Source organism: Equus caballus, chromosome 21, assembly GCF_041296265.1.
Source record: "Equus caballus isolate H_3958 breed thoroughbred chromosome 21, TB-T2T, whole genome shotgun sequence".
In the NCBI taxonomy this organism is placed as follows: domain Eukaryota; kingdom Metazoa; phylum Chordata; class Mammalia; order Perissodactyla; family Equidae; genus Equus; species Equus caballus.
In genome coordinates this window covers 19758885-19780332 of record NC_091704.1, presented here as the reverse complement: position 1 = coordinate 19780332, position 21448 = coordinate 19758885, and the positions used below count along the sequence as shown (strand labels likewise).

The window sequence follows — 21448 nt, the reverse complement described above, 5'->3', positions numbered from 1 at the left end:
AAAAATTTTCTTTATGAATTTTGTGCTATAAGAATTTATTGCCTATTTTTTTAAATCCTAAGTTCTATAATCTTTTGTAAATACTAAGTCAGAAATTCTCCTTGAATTGGTTAAGTGCAGAGATAGATGCTAAGCAAATAAACAAGTCATAATTTACCAGCTGAGTCCTACAAAAACATAGCTCCAATTAGCCATTGTGGCAAAGGTTCACCTTTTTATGTGAGAAGAGCCTAAATATGTCCTCCCCAAACACCAAAGGAAAGGACTGGTCAGTGAAGGGTCACCTCTGCTCTCCTCCACACAGTCTTCAAAAGTGCCTGGAGAAAGATTTTGGTGTACAAACAAGAGTTGGAAACTTTGCAAAACCTCTTATGTCAAAGTCTCAACCCCCGTTCTTTTGCTGTGAAGACTCAGAGGAGTGACGGTGACCCCAGAGAGGAGGGATAGGCCACCAACTCTCTGGATCAAGGAAGAGCGTTGCAGGTTGAGGTCCCTGAAAAACAGACTCCAAGATGGAGATTTGCTCACAGGTGGCTTATGGGCGGGGCTCTTGGGGACAACACCAGCAAGGGAGTAAAGGAAGCAGAATTAGGCACAAGGAGGAGTTGAGCTGTGACACTGTCACAACAAAGGTGTCAGTGGATCCCACAGGGCACTCTGGAGCTGGGATGGCCCTTCAGAATTGTCCCAAGCTGGAGCTAAGCCTTTAAATGCCCTCAGGGTCTGGGGCAAGCAGCTCTCTTCAGCCAGTTTTCTGGGAAGAACTCAGTTGTGAGACATCAGCAGGCAATACTCCCAACAGCTGGGGAGACAAATGCCCAGCGTAGGGCGACACGCTACAGCATCCACTACAGAGTGGCAGGGGGATGTCAACCCTTCTGTCAGTCTATATCTAGTTCTCAAAATATCACATCACAATTGGCTCCGGTTATTCCTCTTTGAAATTCCTCAGCGGCTTCCTATTACTCATGGGAGCAAAAAAGATCTTCCTAAGCAACATTAATGGGCTTTTCACTGGCCTAGAGGCCAAACCCCATGGAACCTAGGATCCAGTCACCCGGGGCTACTCACCAGTCCCAGAAATTACCGTCCTTTTTCATGGCTCTAAGCCTTCATATATGCTCTTCCTTCTGCTAGAATGCCTTCTCCACTCTTATCTTCCTAAAAAACCCTTAGTCATCCCTCAGTCCTCAGGGTAATTTCCGCTGGGAAACATCCCTGGCTCCCCTGGACAACTCAGACTACTTTACTCCAAGTTTCCACTGCGTTGTATGCATCTACACCACCACCCACAGCAGCCCGTGCATATACCAGTTCTTCACGTCTGTGTCCCGCTAGACTGGAGGCTTCTTGAAAACACAGCCAGATCTTTCATCTTGGTATCCCTGCTACATAGGAAGTATTAGATTAAATGTTTGTTGAATGAATAAATAATTCAACGTGGAAGAAATGGTGCTGGTGGTGATAGCTCCGTCAAGGAAGAGTGGATGAATTCTGATAAATTGGTGGAACAGGAGATAGAACTAGGGACACAGGGAGAGGCGAAGTGTTTGTAACCAGCCATGTGCCAGAAACATTTGGCTTTTATGTCATCTTTGGTTTTCAATCTCTATTGTCCAGCTACAGCTTAACAGAATGGAGGGTACATCAGGGGCTCTTATGTTGACAGCAAAATTGCTTTTAGGGTTCAACAACCAGAAAGTCTCCCAAGGATGACTTTAAGGAAGGAGTGTTAGGCTATGTGGACCCCTGGCTGAGGCTATGACTAAACAAGATTGTGGGTCTGAAGAAGCATTCCCCTCTCTGCATATTCTCCTGAAGAATCTCTGCCAAGGACTAGAGGAGCCCCCACACATGAATAACATATTCAACTTTTCTTCCTCATGTTGATCAACGACGGTGTTAACGAGGGGCTGGGCAATGGGGCTGTATGAGCTGAGAGTGTTTAGCCTTCAAAAGCCCTCAAAGGAGAACAAGGTCCCAGGTAACAGATAGAAGGAAGAAAGGACTTAAGTCATCCTGGAGCTTCCTGGTAAGGAGAAAGTGGAAATGCAGGCTCTCATCTTTCTTTTTTTCCTAAGATTGGCACCTGAGCTAACAACTGTCACCAATCATCTTTTTTTTTTCTGCTTTTTCTCCCCAAATCCCCCCAGGACATGGTTGTATAATTTTTTAGTTGTGGGTCCTTCTAGTTGTGGTATGTGGGACGCCACCTCAACATGACCTAATGAGGGGTGCCATCTCTGCGCCCAGGATCCGAACCGGCGAAACCCAGGACCAGCGAAGCGGAGAGCACGAACTTAACCACTCGGCCCCGGGGTTGGCCTCACTCTCATCTTTCTTTGCCTCTCATCTCATACTCATCCCCATTCCATATTTCTATGCTCAAGAGGAATGGAACTAGCCCAAACTATGATGAAAAGTGATTCTCTCTCAGTCATATCCTAAGCAAATAATTTTTTTCCAGAACCCCCAGTACAAACATAATACACTGAGTAATCAAGCAAAATTATCTAAGGTCATTATAAACAGGCATCAAACCAAGTTTGGCTTCAATCAAAATGAATTTTAGGTCCATCTCTATTTATTTTCAAATCTTACTGCCTCATTACAGAACCAGGGACCTGTCATTTTAGGGAGAAAAAAATATTCTGTTTCCTCAGGAAATGCCAAGGGGCCACAAATTTTAATCTGCTCCAGCTGGAGTGGAGGCTGGGGGCTTATTTTAGCTTACAAAATATACCTTCTCACATTTCCTCCTTCTGACAAACCAAAGATCCTCCTCAACCAAGGTTCGGGTAGCTGCTCCCAGTATCCAAAGGAAGGTTGCCCAGCCAAGCAACTGCTCCACCCACCTGAAAGCCTGCTTAGGATTCCATTTGAATGTAGGAGTTGATTCTAAATATAATCCTGAAAGAAGCCTCCACCATCATCCTTGCACTTGTAGCTCCTCTCTTTGCAAAATAATGAAATGGGATGGGTGGGTTTTCAGGCTTTGCCCCTGGGAGGGCAGCTTGCGGTAATGAGACACAAGAGAGCAACCCTTTGCTGACGCTTACCCAACCCTCCCTTTAGGATGGGAGAAGGGGTGAACAACAGCAGTCCTCCAACCAGGAGTTGACACCAAGCCCCAATCCTCCAGTTTCCCACTGGGTCCCTCTCAAAGCAGATGGTCCCTAAGATGTGTAAATTGTCCCAGGGAATTAATTATCCTCAGGAATATCCTTAGAAGTATGCCTCCTCCCCCTGCCCAACCCAGGACTCCTGTTATAAAATTCAGAATCTCAACATATCCTATTCCTAACTGTGATCATTCTTATCTCACCAGATGGTATTCCACTAACCAACCAATACCTGTTCATTGTGGATCTCGCGCACTAACCCTGGGATCTTTGACAGCAGTGCTGTTTCTTCCACATGCTGTTTCTTCCACATCAATGGACCTTCAGCACCTACCACAGTGCCAGGTACATAGAAGATGCCCAGTAAATGCTGGATGGATGGAGGGATGGATGGATGGATGGATGGACAGATGAATGGATGGGGAATTGCCTCAGTGTTGCCCTTGGTAGATAGAAGGACAGATGATAGGAAGTGCAGCTTGAGCAGCTTGACTACAGCTGTGTGCTGCAACTCGGCGCATGATCCTGGAGCCCACACACAGCCCTGGGGCTCCCGGTTAGAGCATGATGGTGCCATGGCTCCTGCCCTCTGAGTCCCCTGACCAAAACTAAATCCATTTGGGGGTGGAGATGGGCCCCCCCATAGCAGGCCCGGGAGGGAATTGTGATGGGATCACCTGTGGAACATAGTGACCCTCATTAACACAACCAAAGGCAGGCTTCCCTTTTCTCTGCTTGCTGCTGTCTGATGTGAGGAGAGAGGGGTGGAGACACAGTCTCTCCCTGGCCCCCAGCCCGGGGAGGGAGGCTGCGCAGGGGTCTGCAATCACAGCCCCCACAGCCACACTGACCATTCATCCCATAAGTGGCTGAGGAGAGCCTAGACATCTGTGCCCGACAGCGATGTTTCCATGTGTGCAGTTGGGCTCTTCTTCCCTGGATCAAGCCCAAAAGGCCACAAGCTTTTGAATGGAAGGTAACTGGTTTCGTGAAAATGCCATTTTACTGGCTCTGCTTTATTTCCAGCCAGGAAGAGCCTTGTTATAAAGCAGAGACAGCTGAGCTGCTCAGGCACTGGGAGTCTGGGCTGGTCTCCTCTGACCAGGGAGAGACCCCAGCACCAGGGCAACTGAGGGGCAGAGGATGAAATTAAGCAAACAAAAAGTCAGGCTGGAGCCAGATTATTCTTGCTCATGGCCAGAGCTCTGCTTCTGTTAAGACCTAGCTTCTGAGAAGATAAGGGCCATCACTTCCCCTTCGCCTACCCTAGTGAGCTCCCTGGGGGATGCAGGGGCCGAAGTGGCCATGCCCATCTAATAGAGAGCACCTCCCTTCTGCTGTGGTCTTTCATCCTGGCTTCTGCTTGGAGTTAAGAACTGATTAGAAACCGAAGAACCTGCCCTTTATGAAGGCTGAACCAGACGCTTCCTGGCAAGGCCAACTGCTCGTTTGGCTTTACTGACTAATTTCAGTTAAACCCAAGCTAGAGGTATTGGTCCTTTCATGTTTTAGTCTTTCAGTTGACAATGAGATATAGAAGTGCATTTCTATCATATTATAGAAAACTCCTTAACTAGGCTTATTGTGGTGATCACTTCACAATGTATACAAATATAAATCATTGTCTTGTACACCTGAAACTAATATAATGTTATACGTCAATTAAACCTCAATTAAAAAAAAGAAAGAAAACTCCATCCTGGTTACACAATAAATGGAAACTGTTTCCACAAAAGCTGAGGTAAAGAAGAGCAGGGAGTTAACATTTTTTCAGTAAACCCTAGGTACTTGCCATAAAGTACTATTTGTTACTTAATTTCGCTTGATCTTCGCGACAACCCCATGAGGTAAGTGTTACTATGTTCAATTTATGAGGAAACCCAAGTTCAGAGAAGTTGATGACATGCCCACAGCAAACAGGTGGAGGATCCATGTCCTTTCTGCTCCACCTGTGATTTTCAGCCCGGGCAGCAGAGTAGGGACTTTTAAAGACTATGGGTACCCGAGTCCCCACCCCAGAGAGTCTGACTTAATTGGTCAGGAGTGGGTTCCAGATTTTTTTGGTAAGAGGATCAGTGGGCTACACCACGTCGAAATGGAGGCCATGTGGATCCTGAAAAAATGCCTTATAGTTTTCATCTCATCTTTACGTGCCATGTGACTCCAGCTTATGCTTGTGAGTGATTCCAGTAAGTCTTAGCTAGGGTGAAAAATCAGACTGACAGCTGAAAATTTTTGTAGCTCATAAATACCTTTAGCCTATCTACAAAGTTATACCAAGTCTCCTAGGTAACTGGGACGATTTTCATGAAATTGGGAAATATTGAGCAAGGTGGATGACAACACTTGCCTTGAAATTTTCATATCGTGTAACTGGTAACTAACTCGTGGTGGGGTTGAAGGTAACTTACCTCTCTGGGATTCAGCCTGCTTCCCCAGGCACAGAAGTAGGAGGGAAGGAGGAGAACCATTGTTCTGACTTACAGGGAAAATTTGGAGGCATGAACAAATTATTCCACGCTTATAAAGTGCTTTGGGCTCCTTGAGTAACAGCGGAATGTGAAGACCTGGAGTTATTAGTTTTCACACAAGTCCCAAGATTAGTTTCACCTCTCATTCTCACTCCCCAGCTCATAAGTTACGATCTGTGCCCAAGTTACTTTCCATGTGCCCCGGCAGATACCAAAGCTAGGCCTTGAGCGCTCCCTGTGGAGAGGCAAGATGGTGTGCATCCCATTAGCAACATTTCTCCTCATAACGGACACCTGTGAGCTGGAATTTCTCCACTGCTAATTCCTGTCATTTGTTTCACACAGGCGGAGGAATCAGATCGACAAATGATCCTATAGTCAGGTGTAAGCGGTTCTTATTGGAAAGATTCTTTTTATGAAGCACAAATAATTTTCAAATAATTAGGCAATTGAGGCCCCAAATTAAGAGATGGGAAGGGTCTCCACTTTATAACTGCAGCCTTGGCCCCTTATCGTCATTTTCCCCATGATCTTCTATTTCAGCACAAAACCAGTTGCTTTTCATAAGCTAAGTCATTCTTTTCTTGAAATGTCACTTCTTTAACAAAGAATATAATAATAATCAGCTTCTCACAACTAAGTGAGCCTGACCTTATTGCAGGCTGCTGATTTGTTGGGGCAGCCTTTGTTGAATGTGTTTGACTTTGACAATATATAATTTTAAGTTCAGATTCAATGATTTATGTATACGTCCTTGTTTCAATTACAGAACCTAAGAATGTTAAGGTGAGAGGGCAGCTTAGAGATCTAGCCCATGTCCCTCATTTTAAAAGGAAGCTAAAATCCAGAAAAACAAAGTGGCCAGCCTGAGGCCAGCCAGAGTGCCCACAACTCTGCCCTTGACCCTCCTTTTTGCTCTATTCCACGTTCTCGCTTTAGAAAACTCATCTAGTCCCATGAGTTTAAATGCCACCATATGTTGATAACTCTCAGCCCAGATCTCTCCACAAAACTGCTGTTTCTCTACCCAAGCCTCTCCCCATCCTATCTCCTGCCCCGTGGCCTTCTCCATCTCAATAGATTGCACCCCCATTCCAGGGTTGTTCAGGTCCAAAACCTTGCCATCATCCTTTAATTCTCCATTTCTCATATATCCCATATCTAAATTAAGGTACTAGTCTCATTTCCAAAAATTAACCACTAATTTAACTCTTCTCCATAATCTCCACTAGTAGGACACTAATTTATACTGTATTTAACTCCTGCCTATCTTGTTTCAATAGCTCTGAACTGGTCTCGCTCCTTCCACTCTTTCCCTTTCCAGTAGATACATCACATAGTAATCAGAATAATCTGCATAAATGCATCATCTCATACCCCTGCTTAAAACCCTTTACACTTAAAATGAAACCTAAACTCCTTTCCATGCTTTCACAACCCTACACAGTCTGACCTGCTAACCCATCCCCGCCATCTCCCTCCACTCATCCCTTTTCACTCAATCCGGTCACACTGTCCATCTTTGTTCCTTGAAAGGACCCTTGTCATTCCTGGCTCTGTCTCCAAATGGTAATTCCTTCTGCTCAGATTGCTGTCTGCACAGATCTTTACATGGCTACCACTTTCTCATCCCTCAGGTCTCAGTTCAGAAAGCCAAGCACTGGCTAGAGCAGCCCGAGTCACTCTCTTTCACATTCCCACATTCTTCATAGCACTTATCCGGGGCTGAGACTATTTTACTCCTTTGTTTGCATCTTATTGCTACCACCCTTACAGGATGTAAACAGAGAGTAGATTTTCTTGGTCACCACCGTGTCCCCGACTTCTGAAAAATGTCAGATTCAGAACAGGCATGAAATCAATACTCATTGACTGACTCATGTGAAGAAATAGCAATAGAACCAGAAGTAGAATCTATGCTTTTCAGTTCTCATTCCAATGATGTTTCAATCCTGTCCTTTGGTTGACTAGAAACAGAGGTCCACTCCAACTAGTTCAAATAAAGGGAATTTCCGTGAGGACGCATATGGGGTGACAAGGTACAATGTCTCTGAAATCCAAAAACAAGAGCCATAGTAGGGCTTGAGCCCTACAGAGACAAAGATGAAGGAGGACTCTGGATTCAAAATGGCCCTGGAGAGCCCTCTCTTGGGGGTGTTCCTTTTGCTCCACCATTAACACTATTAACATGCACTTTGTGTATCTGCTTCTTCCTCTCCTGTTCCAGCTGGCATTTGTTCATTCCCTCACCAAATATGTGCTGAGGGCCAACATGTGCTAAGTCATGCTAACTCTGCTTGCTTGTCATTTCTGCTTTTCCTTTATTTCATCTACACATGGCTTTGGTTTTCCATGTCCCCATCAGCCTTTCTCATGCATTTTTTACTTCAATTCCTTCTTAGGACAATTCTTTCTAGATCGTTATACAAAATCTAGCTCAACAAGTTCATCTTTTAGAGCTGGGTCAACACTAAACAGCTTATGAATTGGCAGCCTTTGGATCAGGAGCCCAACTCTGCTCCAACCAGCTGTGCTCCTGTGTGTTATTCAGCAAGGGCTGTGAATGTGGTAGCTTTTGTCAAAAGGAGAGATGACAGGGCAGATGATTGTATCTCTAGGATAAACTTTAATCTAGTGAGGATACATTAAGCGGTAGGAAAAGACACATTTGGACATTTCAATTAGAATGTTACCATATAATGTTTGCCTAACTCAGTGGGTGATTTGCTGTCATTGAAGGTTTCAGAGCAGATAAGTGATATAATCAGAGCTTTGCTTTGGGAAAATTAATTTTTAAGAAATATGTGAGCTAGGCTATAAAAGTAAAAAACTGATATGAGGAGAAAAAATTAGGAGCCAGCTGCAATACGCTGAGGTGCTAAGTCATGAGAGTCTGAATTAGTGCGTGAGCAGTGCAAAGGGAAGGTGGTACAGGTGGGAGAGACACTAAGTGACAGGAATTGGAATGTGGCATCAATTCCACAATACTTGAGTGCCTACTATATACAAGGTCCTTTATTGAGGCCCTACTATGTGTCAAGCACTGTACTAAAGGTGTCGTAGACATTATCACATTTAAGCCTTTAAAAAATCTATAATGAAATGTACATAATTTTGTATCCATTATATAAATGAGGAAACTTCAGGCCAGAGAACTAAATAACTTTCTCAGGATCACATAACCAGAAAGTGCCCAAGGAAAGGAACCTCGTGGAAAGATGGAAGAATCCTCAGGGCAACTGGAAGAGGCCAACGATATACCCACAAAATGGCCTGAGACTAGAGAACGGGGTTGAAGATGGCAGGAAGCCTTGCATTTCTAACTGGGATGAAGGGTAGGTTCACAACATGGCTTGGAGGATGGATCCAGGCTTTACTCTTGGCCTTGAAGCCCGACCCCATATGGAGCAATGCCATCCCCCTCTCTGAGATTCAGTACCTTCTCCTGTAAAATAGAGAGAACAATATCCATGATCTCACAGGTCTGGGTAGGGATGAGTGACAATGTACCTAAAGTGGCAGACACAAAGCAGGGTCTCAATAAAAAGTATCATTGCTGGGGTTAACAATTTCATTATTATTGCTGATAGATTAGTCAGGGGCAACATACAGACATCAGAAGAGATTAACTAGTCAGAATTCTGTTGTTGAATGGTTTCAGTCTCCACGTTTCAGCCTAAATATTGCTATGATGATGTGGATTATTAGGCATTGGGCTGCTCATCTCTTACAAGCTTGTGTGTACTGGCCAGCTGGTAAAACTGATCTAACTTTCAACGTCAGATAATTTCATCATTTGAGTTAAGCTGTCTGAACAGGAGGGAAGGTTGACTCTGTCTCTGTCAGTGTACTGCACAGCCTAGAACTCCGTGCCCAGAGCTGAAAGTGCTGCCAGAGAAGTGAAGCATGCTCTGGGTGGGTACACTTGGCAAAAAGCAACTCTCATCAGTAGCAGGTAGTGAAAACTCCACTAAGTTAGTGAGAACATCTCAAAGCCCAAAACCCTGGCTTTAAATATTAATTTGACTTCAGCAAGAAAGAGCTAGTTTTTACCCATTAGCTGAAAAGCACTTCAGCTCCTGCTTGTTATTTTTAAGCAATAATGTTTTTTTAAAGAGCCCAGCTCTGCTCCCCACAAGGGAGAGTACAGGCTCGAGCAAACCCCGGTGTCTTTATCTCTTCCGAGTGTGGAGGCAGAGAAGCAGCCAGCTTTCATTCCACTTTTGTCTTCCCCAGGCCACCAAGCCTGAAGTCCACTTATGGATGAGATCAGCTCCAGCTCAAGATCAAACTCTCTCCAGACGCAAGATGGAAAAGTCCCATTAGCCAAACCCTGGGCTGAGCTTCAAGAAACAACAATCTGTTGTTGATTCTTCTCTATACTGGAAACATAGAAAATACAGAAGCTACCTAACCCCCAGGCCACCAAAAACCTATGTTTATTGCCATCTGATGCCATCCTACCCTACATGCACAGTGCCAGGGAAGGGGCAGCAAAATAGCCTGGTGCCCCAACTCTGGGTCTTTTCTCCCTTGCTTTCAGAGCAGAACCCATCTGAGTGAGAATGATTACCTTTTGTTGTTGTTGTTGTTAAGGTCATACTGACTTATAATATTGTGTAAATTTCAGGTGTACATTATCATATTTCAGTTTCTGTATAGACTGTATGGTGCTCATCACCAATAGACTAGCTTTTGTCCATCACCATATATATGTGCCCCTTTACCCCTATCACCCCCCACCACTTGCTTCCCCTCTGGTAACCACTAACCTGTTCTCCTTATCTATGTGTGCATTTATTTGTTTATCTTCCACATATGAGGGACTAGATGTTTGTTTCATTCTTATCAAGGCTTGGGAAGAGGATCGGGGGAAAGTCTCCTCAGAAAAAGAGTCTGAAAGAAGAAGTTGGCAGAATTGCAATAAACACAGGCATTAAAAAAATCTAACAGCATGAATCTGTTCACTAGCTGGAAAGAAAATATCTCATATATTTAAGGCAGAGCAGCGATGTTGTATAAGTCGAGGGTGACGGGTAACTATTCACTTCATAGTCTATGTGAATGCTGCAGGGCACAAACTGTGTAACCAAACTTAGACAGCCCCAATTCACGATATCTAAGTTAGAAAAGTTCCTGTAATAATTTCCACACAGATGTGGCAGTTTTAGGCTATGGAAACATTTAAGTTGTGGATTATTCTGTAGAAAATTCTTAGTGTACATAGCAAAACCCAAATTTCCCACAGAATCATACCCTAAATTATAACCAGGGGAACCTTGGAGGTTGTCTAGATCACCCCCTTGATTTGCAGATGAGGACTGAAGGCCAGAGACATAACGTGTCTTGCCCAAGGTCAGTAAGCCTCTACTGAAAAGGTGAAACAGACTTTCTCTGTTCCCCATAGATAGCCAAAATAGGCCGCTTTGCTGTGAATGGTATTCAGCCTAAACAGAACCAAAATTGAGTCTTATTTGTCAGTATCATCATTTAACATTTATTGAGCACCTTCTAAATGCTAAGGCTTGAAAATACAAAAAGAGTGCCTCCAAATGACCCAGTCCATGAGGCAACAGTAGGGCAGAGCTTTGCACCAATCACACACAACCTTTGGTCCAGGAAATGAGGACTTTTCTAGGAACATTTCAAGGTGCAAAGGTAGTGTACTCTTTCTTGAGCCATAAAAGGTTATGGTCTATTGAACAAATCCTTATTTAGGCTTTTTTTTTTTTCAAATGTGTTTCATCTCCGTTGAAGTTGACCAACTTCTTTGAAGCTGCTTTGGTTTATTGGTTAAATATTTATTCTTTAATATATTTAAAAGCCATATTTACACAATATACTTGGAACCACTCTAGACTTTAGCATAATTATTGCCTACTTAAAATCAGGCTATCCAAAGCAAGAAAATCAATGGCCATTTACAGGGAAAATGGGAAACTGGCAGGTTACTGAGGTTGGCCCTTAATTTAAATCTTATTTTTAACACAGCCATTCTACTTTTTCTAATGGAAGTTTTATGCGTGCTTGAATTTGTGCTGTGAGACTGAGGTGGGAGGATAAAGAAGCTCTTTTATCAAAAACCAATGAAACTTAACCACTTTATGGACAAGCTCTTGCAAATCTCTTACTGAAATCAGACACGTTTGAGTTAGTTATACAAGAGCAGGGCAGAAAGCACCTGCTGTCACGTCTGTTTCTCATTTTGTACTCGTGTGACTCAGATGCCCTGTGGATTAAGTGAAATGTGCTCCTGAGCTGCACTCGTGTATACCACGTGCCAGCTCAGTTTGAAGGTGCAAACAGGAGCTCAGAAGGTGCCACTCAATCACGTAGCTCTGGTTTTCCCCAACTGTAACGTGAACACGGGAGTCATGTTATGCAGGCCTGAGTCTCCAGCTTCGCTGTAAGCAAGAGATACAGCAGAACTATGTTTCCATTTAATGGTGCTCCCCCACACCCAAACCCCATATCAGTTCCCATTTAAACTTCCACGAGGGAAGGTCATGACATGGAACGAGAAGTGCTGTAAATCTTACACGTTGACAGTTGATGACCTGTGCATGAATTTACAACTATGTCCTGACACAGAAAAAGGAAGCCAACCAGAATGCATGATCCAACATCCCCAGGCAGCCAGCTACAGGTCACACTGTTTGTAACCTACATAAATGTATGAAGGAGTCCACAGGTCTGGAGAAATTGCATTAGGGTAAAATTAGTATTCAGCTCTTATGTTAAGACCCCAAATCAAATTCTTTCTTTTTTAACCCAAAGAGGGCTCTTTTAAATATTAGCACTAACAAGGAATTCTGGAACTTGCCTCTTTGATCACATTTTAGAATATTAGCTCCTTGTCGGCCTCTTCATTTGTCCTATTCATTCAACAAATATTTGGTGAGTCCCTACTGTGTGCTCTCAAGCATCAATAGTTATAAAACAGCAAGAACTCTGCTGTCATGGAGTTTCCTTTCTAGATGGAGAAGGGGAGAAATTGGCTTTGAACTAGCTTAGTGAAGGCGTGTTCCAGTTAAAGTCAAGTTTCCATGTGGCATTCCAGATTTACACAGGATAAATTGGGATGTGATAATTTGCTTCAAAAAAAGATTCAATATTTTACCAAAAAAAAAAAATCACATAAGGATTCCCTTTAAATCTGAAACTCCCATAGCACCCCCACCCGAGTCATTTTATTGATTCTGGATTTTTGAAGACTCCACTAAGTGTTAGAGTGTCCGTGCACTGTTCTGGAGCATCCCCTAATCACCACCATGGGTAGACAGTCACTTCCACTGCATAGAAGAAGTGCCCCAAGAAAGCATCACTTATTCTAGAGTAAAAATACAACCCACTCTGAAAAGAACACTCACAAAGGCTACAGACAGGCCTAGGGAGGAAAAGTCTTAGGAACTCCAGTCCTGGTGTCTTCTCTGGAGCCTCTCTGCACCCTCTTCTTTTAACAACTAGGTCAACGGCAAAAGAAGTCTGGAGTCGAGGGGGATTGTCTTTTCAGTTTCTCTGGATTTTTCTCATTGACATGAATGAGGGTAATATGGAGAAAAACAAGCCCAACTAATACAGTTTAAAAAATGAACCTGCTGAGATGAAGACATCATTTTTCTCTCCTGACACTTTCAACCACTTAGATATTTAATTATCTGTCACCAGAATCTCTCCTTGTGAGCACAAGCAATTTCACCCATTAGCAATTAGTGAGAACAGTTCCTCCACTGAGCTTTTGTGTGAGAAAATAAATAGGCAGCTGCCACATACAAACACACAGACTTAGAAGAAGTGAGAAAGAAGCTGAAAAGAGCATTCCTAATATTACAACTGGCCTCTTGTTATGTTCCCCACATTTGGGTTTTATTGATCAGTGACCACATTCTCCTCAGGACCGTTGTAATGCCAGGAAGCTTCCTGGTCCAGCTGCAGAGTGGTTAGTTGGCATAAAAAATTTTTTTTTAAAGAACCAGCTCTACCCTACCGTATTCAGAAAAGTTAATGTTGTATCATTCATTTCAGCTCCAAAAGTTGAAAGGCCATCCTATTTAAATAGAGGAAGCAAAAGTGAAGCCAGCCTTGGGTGTTTCCACAAGTCTTTGAAAGGCTACCCAAGAAGGATTCATACTGAAAGCCTTCATAGTAATTAGATACGTTTAGCAAATACAGGTACAAAAGGGTATTCAGAAGTCAAATGAGCGATTCTCCAATTAACGAGCTTTGCTTGGGAATAAAGGATCATGCTCAGTGGAGTGAGTGTTGCTTAAATTAGCCCTAAAGGAGGAGTCTTCTTAAGAAAGAGAGGAATATATGTACAAATAAAATGAGACCAAACTGGGAAGAAATTGAGTGTTGTTTTCTGTCCCAATGTTAGATCAGTCCAAACAGATGATAGCCAAAGCCAACTTGCCATATATACGTCACAGCCCTAGCTCTGCAAGGTCTCTCCTGGCTGCATCTGGGTTTCCATTGTGCCTGAGACTAGGTCCAACACCCAGTCTGTGTTGCAGTTCCAGAAAAAGACTTTCTGATTCCTCTAGGAGAACCTGTGATAACTGCCACCTGACACACTGGAGAATTGCACCTGACCTTCAGGGGACCAGGAGTTTTTTTGCTGCTATTTAGAGCACTCAGAGTTCATCTTTGGCTGAGACTTGTACTAAATAGCAACTGTGTAACTACCTTGGCAGAATGTGAGGCACAGCATCATTGTTTGGGTCAAGTAGAGAAACTCAATTTACACTTATCGACAGCAGGCCACTCCTCCTGACAGGAAGCACTGAGCAGAGATGTGCCTGGGGTCCACATTTACCCAACTTCTCATTACAAATTACCTGTCCATGTCTGACTTTTATTCATGCCACCATTTTCCTCGACCGATTTGTTTATTTAAATAAAACGAACTGAAGGCTATTTTCATGGGAAAAATTTCCTTGGGCATACTCAGGTTACTGACAACTCCCAAGATAAAAATCAAGCCTTGAAATATTGGTACTCTGACTACAGACCGCATGGCAACAGATAAAAATCTTTGAAAAATCACTCACAAAGGTCAGGAGATTTAAAGTCCATATATCAAAATGCAATCTATTCTTAGGAGGCAGCCACACAGTAAGAAGCTATAAGCCAATGGGTTTTATAATGGCACCACGGCTGTTTAGAGCTGCCTTCCAAGTGCCAGGTGTGATACCAGCAGTATGATGCAAACTCCTATATTCCAAGTAACCACTTAGGTCTTATGGTAAAATAAGATCTCAAAATAGATCCTTAAAAAGGGAAAAAGTAGACATTGACTTCAGCTTGATATTGTAATTCCTAACGAAATCTCTCAAATCAATGGTGAGGAGGTGTACAGAAAGACCAACGCCATTCATGGTAAGAATCATTAGGAATTCATAACAAAAGCAAATACAAAAAGATGAGAGGATTGGGGTTTCGAGTAGGGCACACAGACGTGTGCTTCAGAAATGTGGCTTATTCATTTAGTTTTCCTATGTCCCTGTTTCTTCTGTATGTGCTAGTGGAAGTAGACAATTTAGAAAACTTTCCTGAGACTTGCCTGGACATCATTTTTAAGACCTTGGGCTTACTGCCCCTTTTCATTGTTCCACATTCCTCTCTTGTTTCAGCATTGTTTTTCATTGCCTAGACCAAGACATTGGCACCAGTTAACTCACTCTGAAATTCAAAGATTGAAATGCAAAATTCTATTGAAGAATTAGGGATGGGTTGTCCTATAATAATGTGATAGAACTTTTTTACTTTATGAACTGTCCCAATGTAGCATATCTAAAAGTATAGCACCAATTCTATAGAACACTGTTTCAAACATCCTTAGAAGGGTCAGGATACATTGCTCAGAAATTCTTGAGAGTGAATCAATTAGATGATTAATTGATTCTAATTATCAGAAATTTTTAAAAGTCTATCAACTCTACTAGCCATATTTATACTAATCCAAGTCTGAGGTATTTCCTAGCTCTAAAATTCCACAATTCTACAATTCTGGTCATCATTTTTTCCCTCTATCCTTCTAAGAAGGTCCTATCACGGGGGGCTTCATTTACCATCCCGATCTCTAACTCCTTCTCTTTAGTCCTCTGTATCTCCACTAGAAATAAGGACCAACACATTCTTGTTTATGGCAACTCCATTTTCACAGTGGACATTATTTTCAAGGATTGTAAAGTAGTTGCCATCAGTCCATCTGACAACCTCAATCAAGAACTACTGCTTCGAAAGCAGATCAATCCGAAGGGGTCTCCCGGCCAAACCGAAAGGAAGAGCTAAGGAAAGTTACCTGCCCTCTCTACAAATGTCCTGATGTTATTTGAAGATTACCAGTGCCTACTTCACAATTTCATCGTTGTTAATATCAATAATTTTAGACCTATTTCACACATTTGCTAGTGTTGCTTAAAGATGTTGGGAGATTATAAAGATAGCACTAATTCTTGCTTGATAATTTTCCTCCTTTTGCCCTAGAATGCTGAGTGAGATGTCATTTTTCAAGAATAATTCTGAAAATTCAACCCTGCTGAAACTTCCACACACAGAGTTAAAAGGCTCAAACAGTCATAGATTCAATTTAGCCAAATCACAATCAGATTTGATACTCTAGCCAGACCAAGCAACAGACTGACTGAGTGACCATTATTCATAGACATCTTTCCTTATCACACTTCGTTAACACCAGGAGAGTTTTTATTTCTTTGTCTTAATCATGCAAACATTTGGAGAATTTAATTTATGCATAGAATCACACTGAGTAATCCAGGTCTGAAAGGTAATGTGTGTTAGCTTATATTTGTTGGTTTCTGTGAGGGAAATGGCCGCTTTCATAGACAGCAACCTGAGAAGCACAATGCTTACGTTGGTGGTGTCTAGCACATGGTTTCCAACCCTGGGTCCTTGGTCAGCCTCCCCTCCAGTGATCTACACAATCTTGCTAAGGAAGATCACACATATCATTACTTTATATATCAGTTCACTCATTTGCTCAATGACAATGAAAATATCAACTGTTGTTTCTTTCACAACTACGGTGATTTATATAACAATGATTACTTCATATCAGGTCTTGTGCTAGGCGTCAGGATAAAATGAGTAAACCTCAGCTCTTGCTTTCAAAAAGCTCATAATTCCTTGCACATAACTAGCTATAAAGTAGTGAATGAGATAAGGGAAATGAGAAAGGAAGGTGACAGTTAGTGCCTAGTGTAGGCTGAAAATATAATTAGCCAGCCTTGAGATTTCCACTGCACCATAATGCAAATGCAACCCACCAGATTCTGTCAATCTCCAGTCACACCCTTATTTAGACATAAGGAAGAAGATCTTGTTGAACAGGGGAAAAATGATAAAATCACTCACTGATTTGTAAATACGAAAATGCAAAAATTTCCCCTCAAAATATCCAATTTAATAGGCTGAAATCTATAGAGCAGAAAGAGATTTTATACACAGGGTTTTATAATTTCCTGCCCACCACTTCTCTCAAAGCTCTTTTAAGCCTAAATACTCTCATCCTCCAATTTCACCAATGTCTAAGATGCAGCTAAGATAGCTCAACACTAGTAATGATGCATCCAAAACCACAAAATTCAACTTGGTAGGCATTTATGGCGTGAATAGGATGCTCCAATGTCCTTACCTAAGTTGGACAGTTTCAACTTCAAATGTCATTCTGAATAAGAAGGATTTTTTTAGTTCATATGAAATTTCAAGGATTTTCCCCCCTTACTGGGAAGGTACATAAGAACATTTTTTTTAAGGTATTGCATTTATACACTAAATAAAAAGACCATGTAAATAAAGGATCAATATTATTTGTCATAATATAACTATCAATACATAATTATCCTAAACCCAAGAAGTTTAAAGTTGAGGAAAATGAATTCAATAAACTCTCAAATGAAAATTGTATGTTTCCAAAGAACATTATTATTTAGGATTTTTCCATCTCACTAAACATAAGTTAAATATACTCTGATTAAACACCTACTATGTGCAAGGCACATAATTCCTGGAAGGAGAAAGAAATCATTTCTTTTTTTTTTTCAATATAAGAAGAAATCATTTCTACCCTTACAGAATAACATTTTAACAATCGATTTAACTGGCTGAACTGTCAAGCAGAGTACTATTCATGCTTTTGAGTAAACAGGTCTGAATATTACCAGAAGAATGAAACAACAACAACAACGACAAACTTGATTTAGCTATTTTCCAATGGAGCAAAGATTTGTTTTTATCGTATACTAGGCACAAAGTCAAACATAAATTTCAGGAAATATATTTCCTACATGATAGGTTCACCTGTATATGGAAAGATGCATTCAAAATAGAACTTCTACTTCAATTACACTGATGGCCAGCTAATGAAAGGCCTTGAAGGGAATACGACTAAACTCATTTTCATCAGCAGTTACCTATAATGATAGAACAAATTAAAAAGAAAAACCATAGCGGAATAAGTAAGTGATTGAGCTAATTAAAGTTACTGCAAAAGAAGGATTTAGTCACTGAGAAGCAAATTAATGAAGATCAAATTTAAACCACAAAACTATACCATGAAATGGTGTATCATTTTGCTTTCCAATCTTAAATTTTGATGAGAATGATGTCCACTCAAAGAACTTCTCAAGTAAGTAATATCAAAAAATACAGAAAAAGAGGGAGAAAAAAAAGAAGTTTTTGCAACTCTCATTTCCAAAATATTAGTGCACAACATGTTTGTTATATGAAATAGTTAATGAAGTTTTCCAGTAGTGATTTTAATAAAATTGGAATTTTTCCAGCTTAGACTGATATTATCCAATACTTAAGTATATCTAATGTTTGCTCAATATTATTAGGCTATGTTACAGACTCTGTAAATAAATCTGTAGCATTTTAGTAGGCTGAAAATCAAGTATGTAATATGCTCCAAACTACATTTGAAAATGCTGACAAATGAAAAAGTATCTGTATGGAAAATGCTTCTGACATTTAAACTAATAGAATACTAAACATGAGAGAAAAATTCAATAGGTTTACATTGTGTCTCTGTCTTTAAGTTACTTAACTAGGATTATGTGTACTCTTCCCATGTTTGGAATTGATTAAGATAGTTCAAATCCCATCATAGCCAAGTACACAGGATTGCCTGGGTTCTTTTGTTAGACTGACAATTTTTCATGTCAAATGTGATTTGAAATAAATAAGCCATTATACTAGCCTTGGAATTAACTTCATTATAAAGAGGTAGTTATAACGCTCTTGTTGTAACTAATTTTGCTCTGTTTTAACACAAGGGTATCAGACGGAGCTTTTAACAATTCAGACTTCTAAGAAAGGCTCATAAATGGTGAATGTTTAGCTTGAACAGCATAGTCAGATCCAAGATGACATACATTTTTATGATCTACAGCAACAAAACCCTCTATTTCTCACCTAAGGAGAACTGGTGTACAGCAACCAAGTTTAAGGATAACCTACCAGTGGGGCAGCTCTAGAGTTGGTAAAGGAGTGCTAGCTTTTACAGTCCTACTCCTGACAGGATGTGGTTAAAATCAAAGGCTCAAAAATGATTTAAAGTGGCCAAATAAGCTCTTAATAGACTGAATCTCCCACAGATAACAATCATAAACTCGGGACAAAATTCAAAAACAAAACCAAGAAACCAACTACCTGAAGACATTGGAGAGCCACCAAGAGTAGGCAGAGTCTGGAAGGAAGTTAACACTTGAAAGAAGAAAATAACACTGGGTGAGTTTCCTGTTTTCATGGCTTCTAGCATGAAGGCATGATCTAAAGAAGTAGAGAACTAGAAATGAGGAGCTCCAAATTCTATGTATAAACTCCTCCCAAATCTCTGGCCACTGAACCACACATGTGTGGGCAGATTCCAAGCAGCTTAGGCAAGGATAAAACAACTAAGCTGAGATTGGAGCTGCCGTCCAAGAGACAGTGGTTGCAGTTTTAATACAGTTAAGTTCATCACTTGCTATAACAAAAGAAATCAACTTTATTCAAGGAAATACGCAATATCCAGAGTTTGCACAATGTATCATTCACAATCTTCAGGATGTAATCTAAAAGTACTCTGCATATGGAAAATGTAACCCCTTCTCAAGGGAAAAGACAATCCTGAGAACCCAACTGTGAGATGGCCTAGATGATGGAATTATCAGACAAGGACTTTAAAGCATCTATTGTAACTGTGCTCAGTGACGTAAAGAAAAATGTGCTTTTAATAGATGAAAAGAGAGGAAAAGTCAACGGGTAACCAGAAACTACAATAAAGAACCAGATGGAAATTCTAAAACTGGAAAATAAAATATTTGAAAAAAGAATTCACTGGACAGGCTTGACAATGGAATGGAGGTGCCAGGGATGAAAGAGTCAGTGAATTTAGAGATAGATCAATAGAAATTTTCTAATCTAAAAGAAGAGAGAGGAAGCAGATTGGGAAAAAATGGACAGGAACCTATGGGACAATATCAAGTAACTGTTACCAAACATAAGGTAACTGGAGTTCTAGATGACAGAAAAGAGAGAATAGGACAGAAAATATATCTGAAAAATTAAGAGGCTAAAATGCCACAAATTCAGTAAAAGGCATAAATTTACAGGTTCAAGAAGCTTCGTGACCCCCAACAGGAATGAATACAAGTAATAACATGACTAAATACATCAGAGTTAAACTGTCTAAACCAAAGATAAGGAAGAAATCTAGAAAAAACATTATATACAGGGAAACAGTGATTCAAATACCAGTTGACTTCTCATCACCCACAAACCGGAAAACAATAGAACAACATATTTAAAGTTCTGAAGGAAAAATAATTGCAAACCTAGAATTCTTGATTCAGTGAAGACATCCTTCAAGAATGAAGGTAAAATGAAAATATTTTCAGACAAAAGGAAAAACGATAATTTATCACAGTAGTTCTGCGCTATGAGAAATGCTATAGGAAGTTCTTCAGGCCCATGAAAATCTCAGAATCTTCAGGAAGGAGTGAAGAACATTAGAAATGGTTTGAAATTTTTCAGGATAAAATAATGGACAAAAAAATGTTAAAATATATAAGCCACTGAAACTTCATGAATCTCAACATCCTAGTCTAAAAAGAAGCAATAATGCTATGAGGAATGCATATGAAGATACTTTGCGAAAATGTTAAAAATATAGTATGCCTATAAAGATGCCCAGAATCAGGAGAAAGTAACAAGATTTTAGTGTTGAGCTTGTCATTTATGCAACAAGCATTTATTGGATGCTTGTTATTGCAATATAACATGCTACGTGCTTTATATTTTCTGCTTGAAAAAAAGAAAGTCGTTTTAATTTTAAAACTAATTTGCTAAAAATTGTTGACAAACAAGGATTTTAGGGGATTTAAGAACAAAGTGTAAAATAGCCAAAAACTGTTAAATAATCTACATGTACCTTTATTTTAAAAGCTACCTCCAACAATCTCAGTTATAGAAAATGAATCCGTATGTTTGCATATTACTTGCCTTAGGTTTTTTACGTGATTTGTCTTTGCAAAACAGTGTAAATGATGTTGAGCTCCCAAATTATATTTTTGCCAATCTGTTTTCCTTTCAAACTACTCAAAGTATACATATCTCAGTGTTGCCTACACGACACAGAAAATAAGGACGAGGAAACCAGTGTTATATTTCTGACACCTAGAAATTTGCTTTGACTTCAGACCCACAGAAAGACAATGGGTACCAGCTATCTCTCTTTGTGACATTACAAACACATAAAATAGAAGATGTGTGTGTGTGTGTGTGTGTATAAACAAAAGATGCTAGGCACAAAGCTTTGCGTATTTTTAGAAATATTGGTTCTGGGAGAGA

At 40.7% G+C, this 21448-nt stretch overlaps 1 long non-coding RNA gene across 1 annotated transcript in view; it reads left to right on the top strand.

Moving 5' to 3' along the window:
* LOC111769706 (uncharacterized) overlaps positions 1-10538 on the top strand; it is a 47878-nt gene extending 37340 nt beyond the window's left edge. Inside the window, exons 4-5 of the long non-coding RNA XR_011430498.1 lie at positions 3329-3467; positions 9830-10538. This is a non-coding gene — a long non-coding RNA (uncharacterized lncRNA). The remainder of the gene's footprint in view (positions 1-3328; positions 3468-9829) is intronic.
* The last annotated feature ends 10910 nt before the right edge of the window (positions 10539-21448 follow it).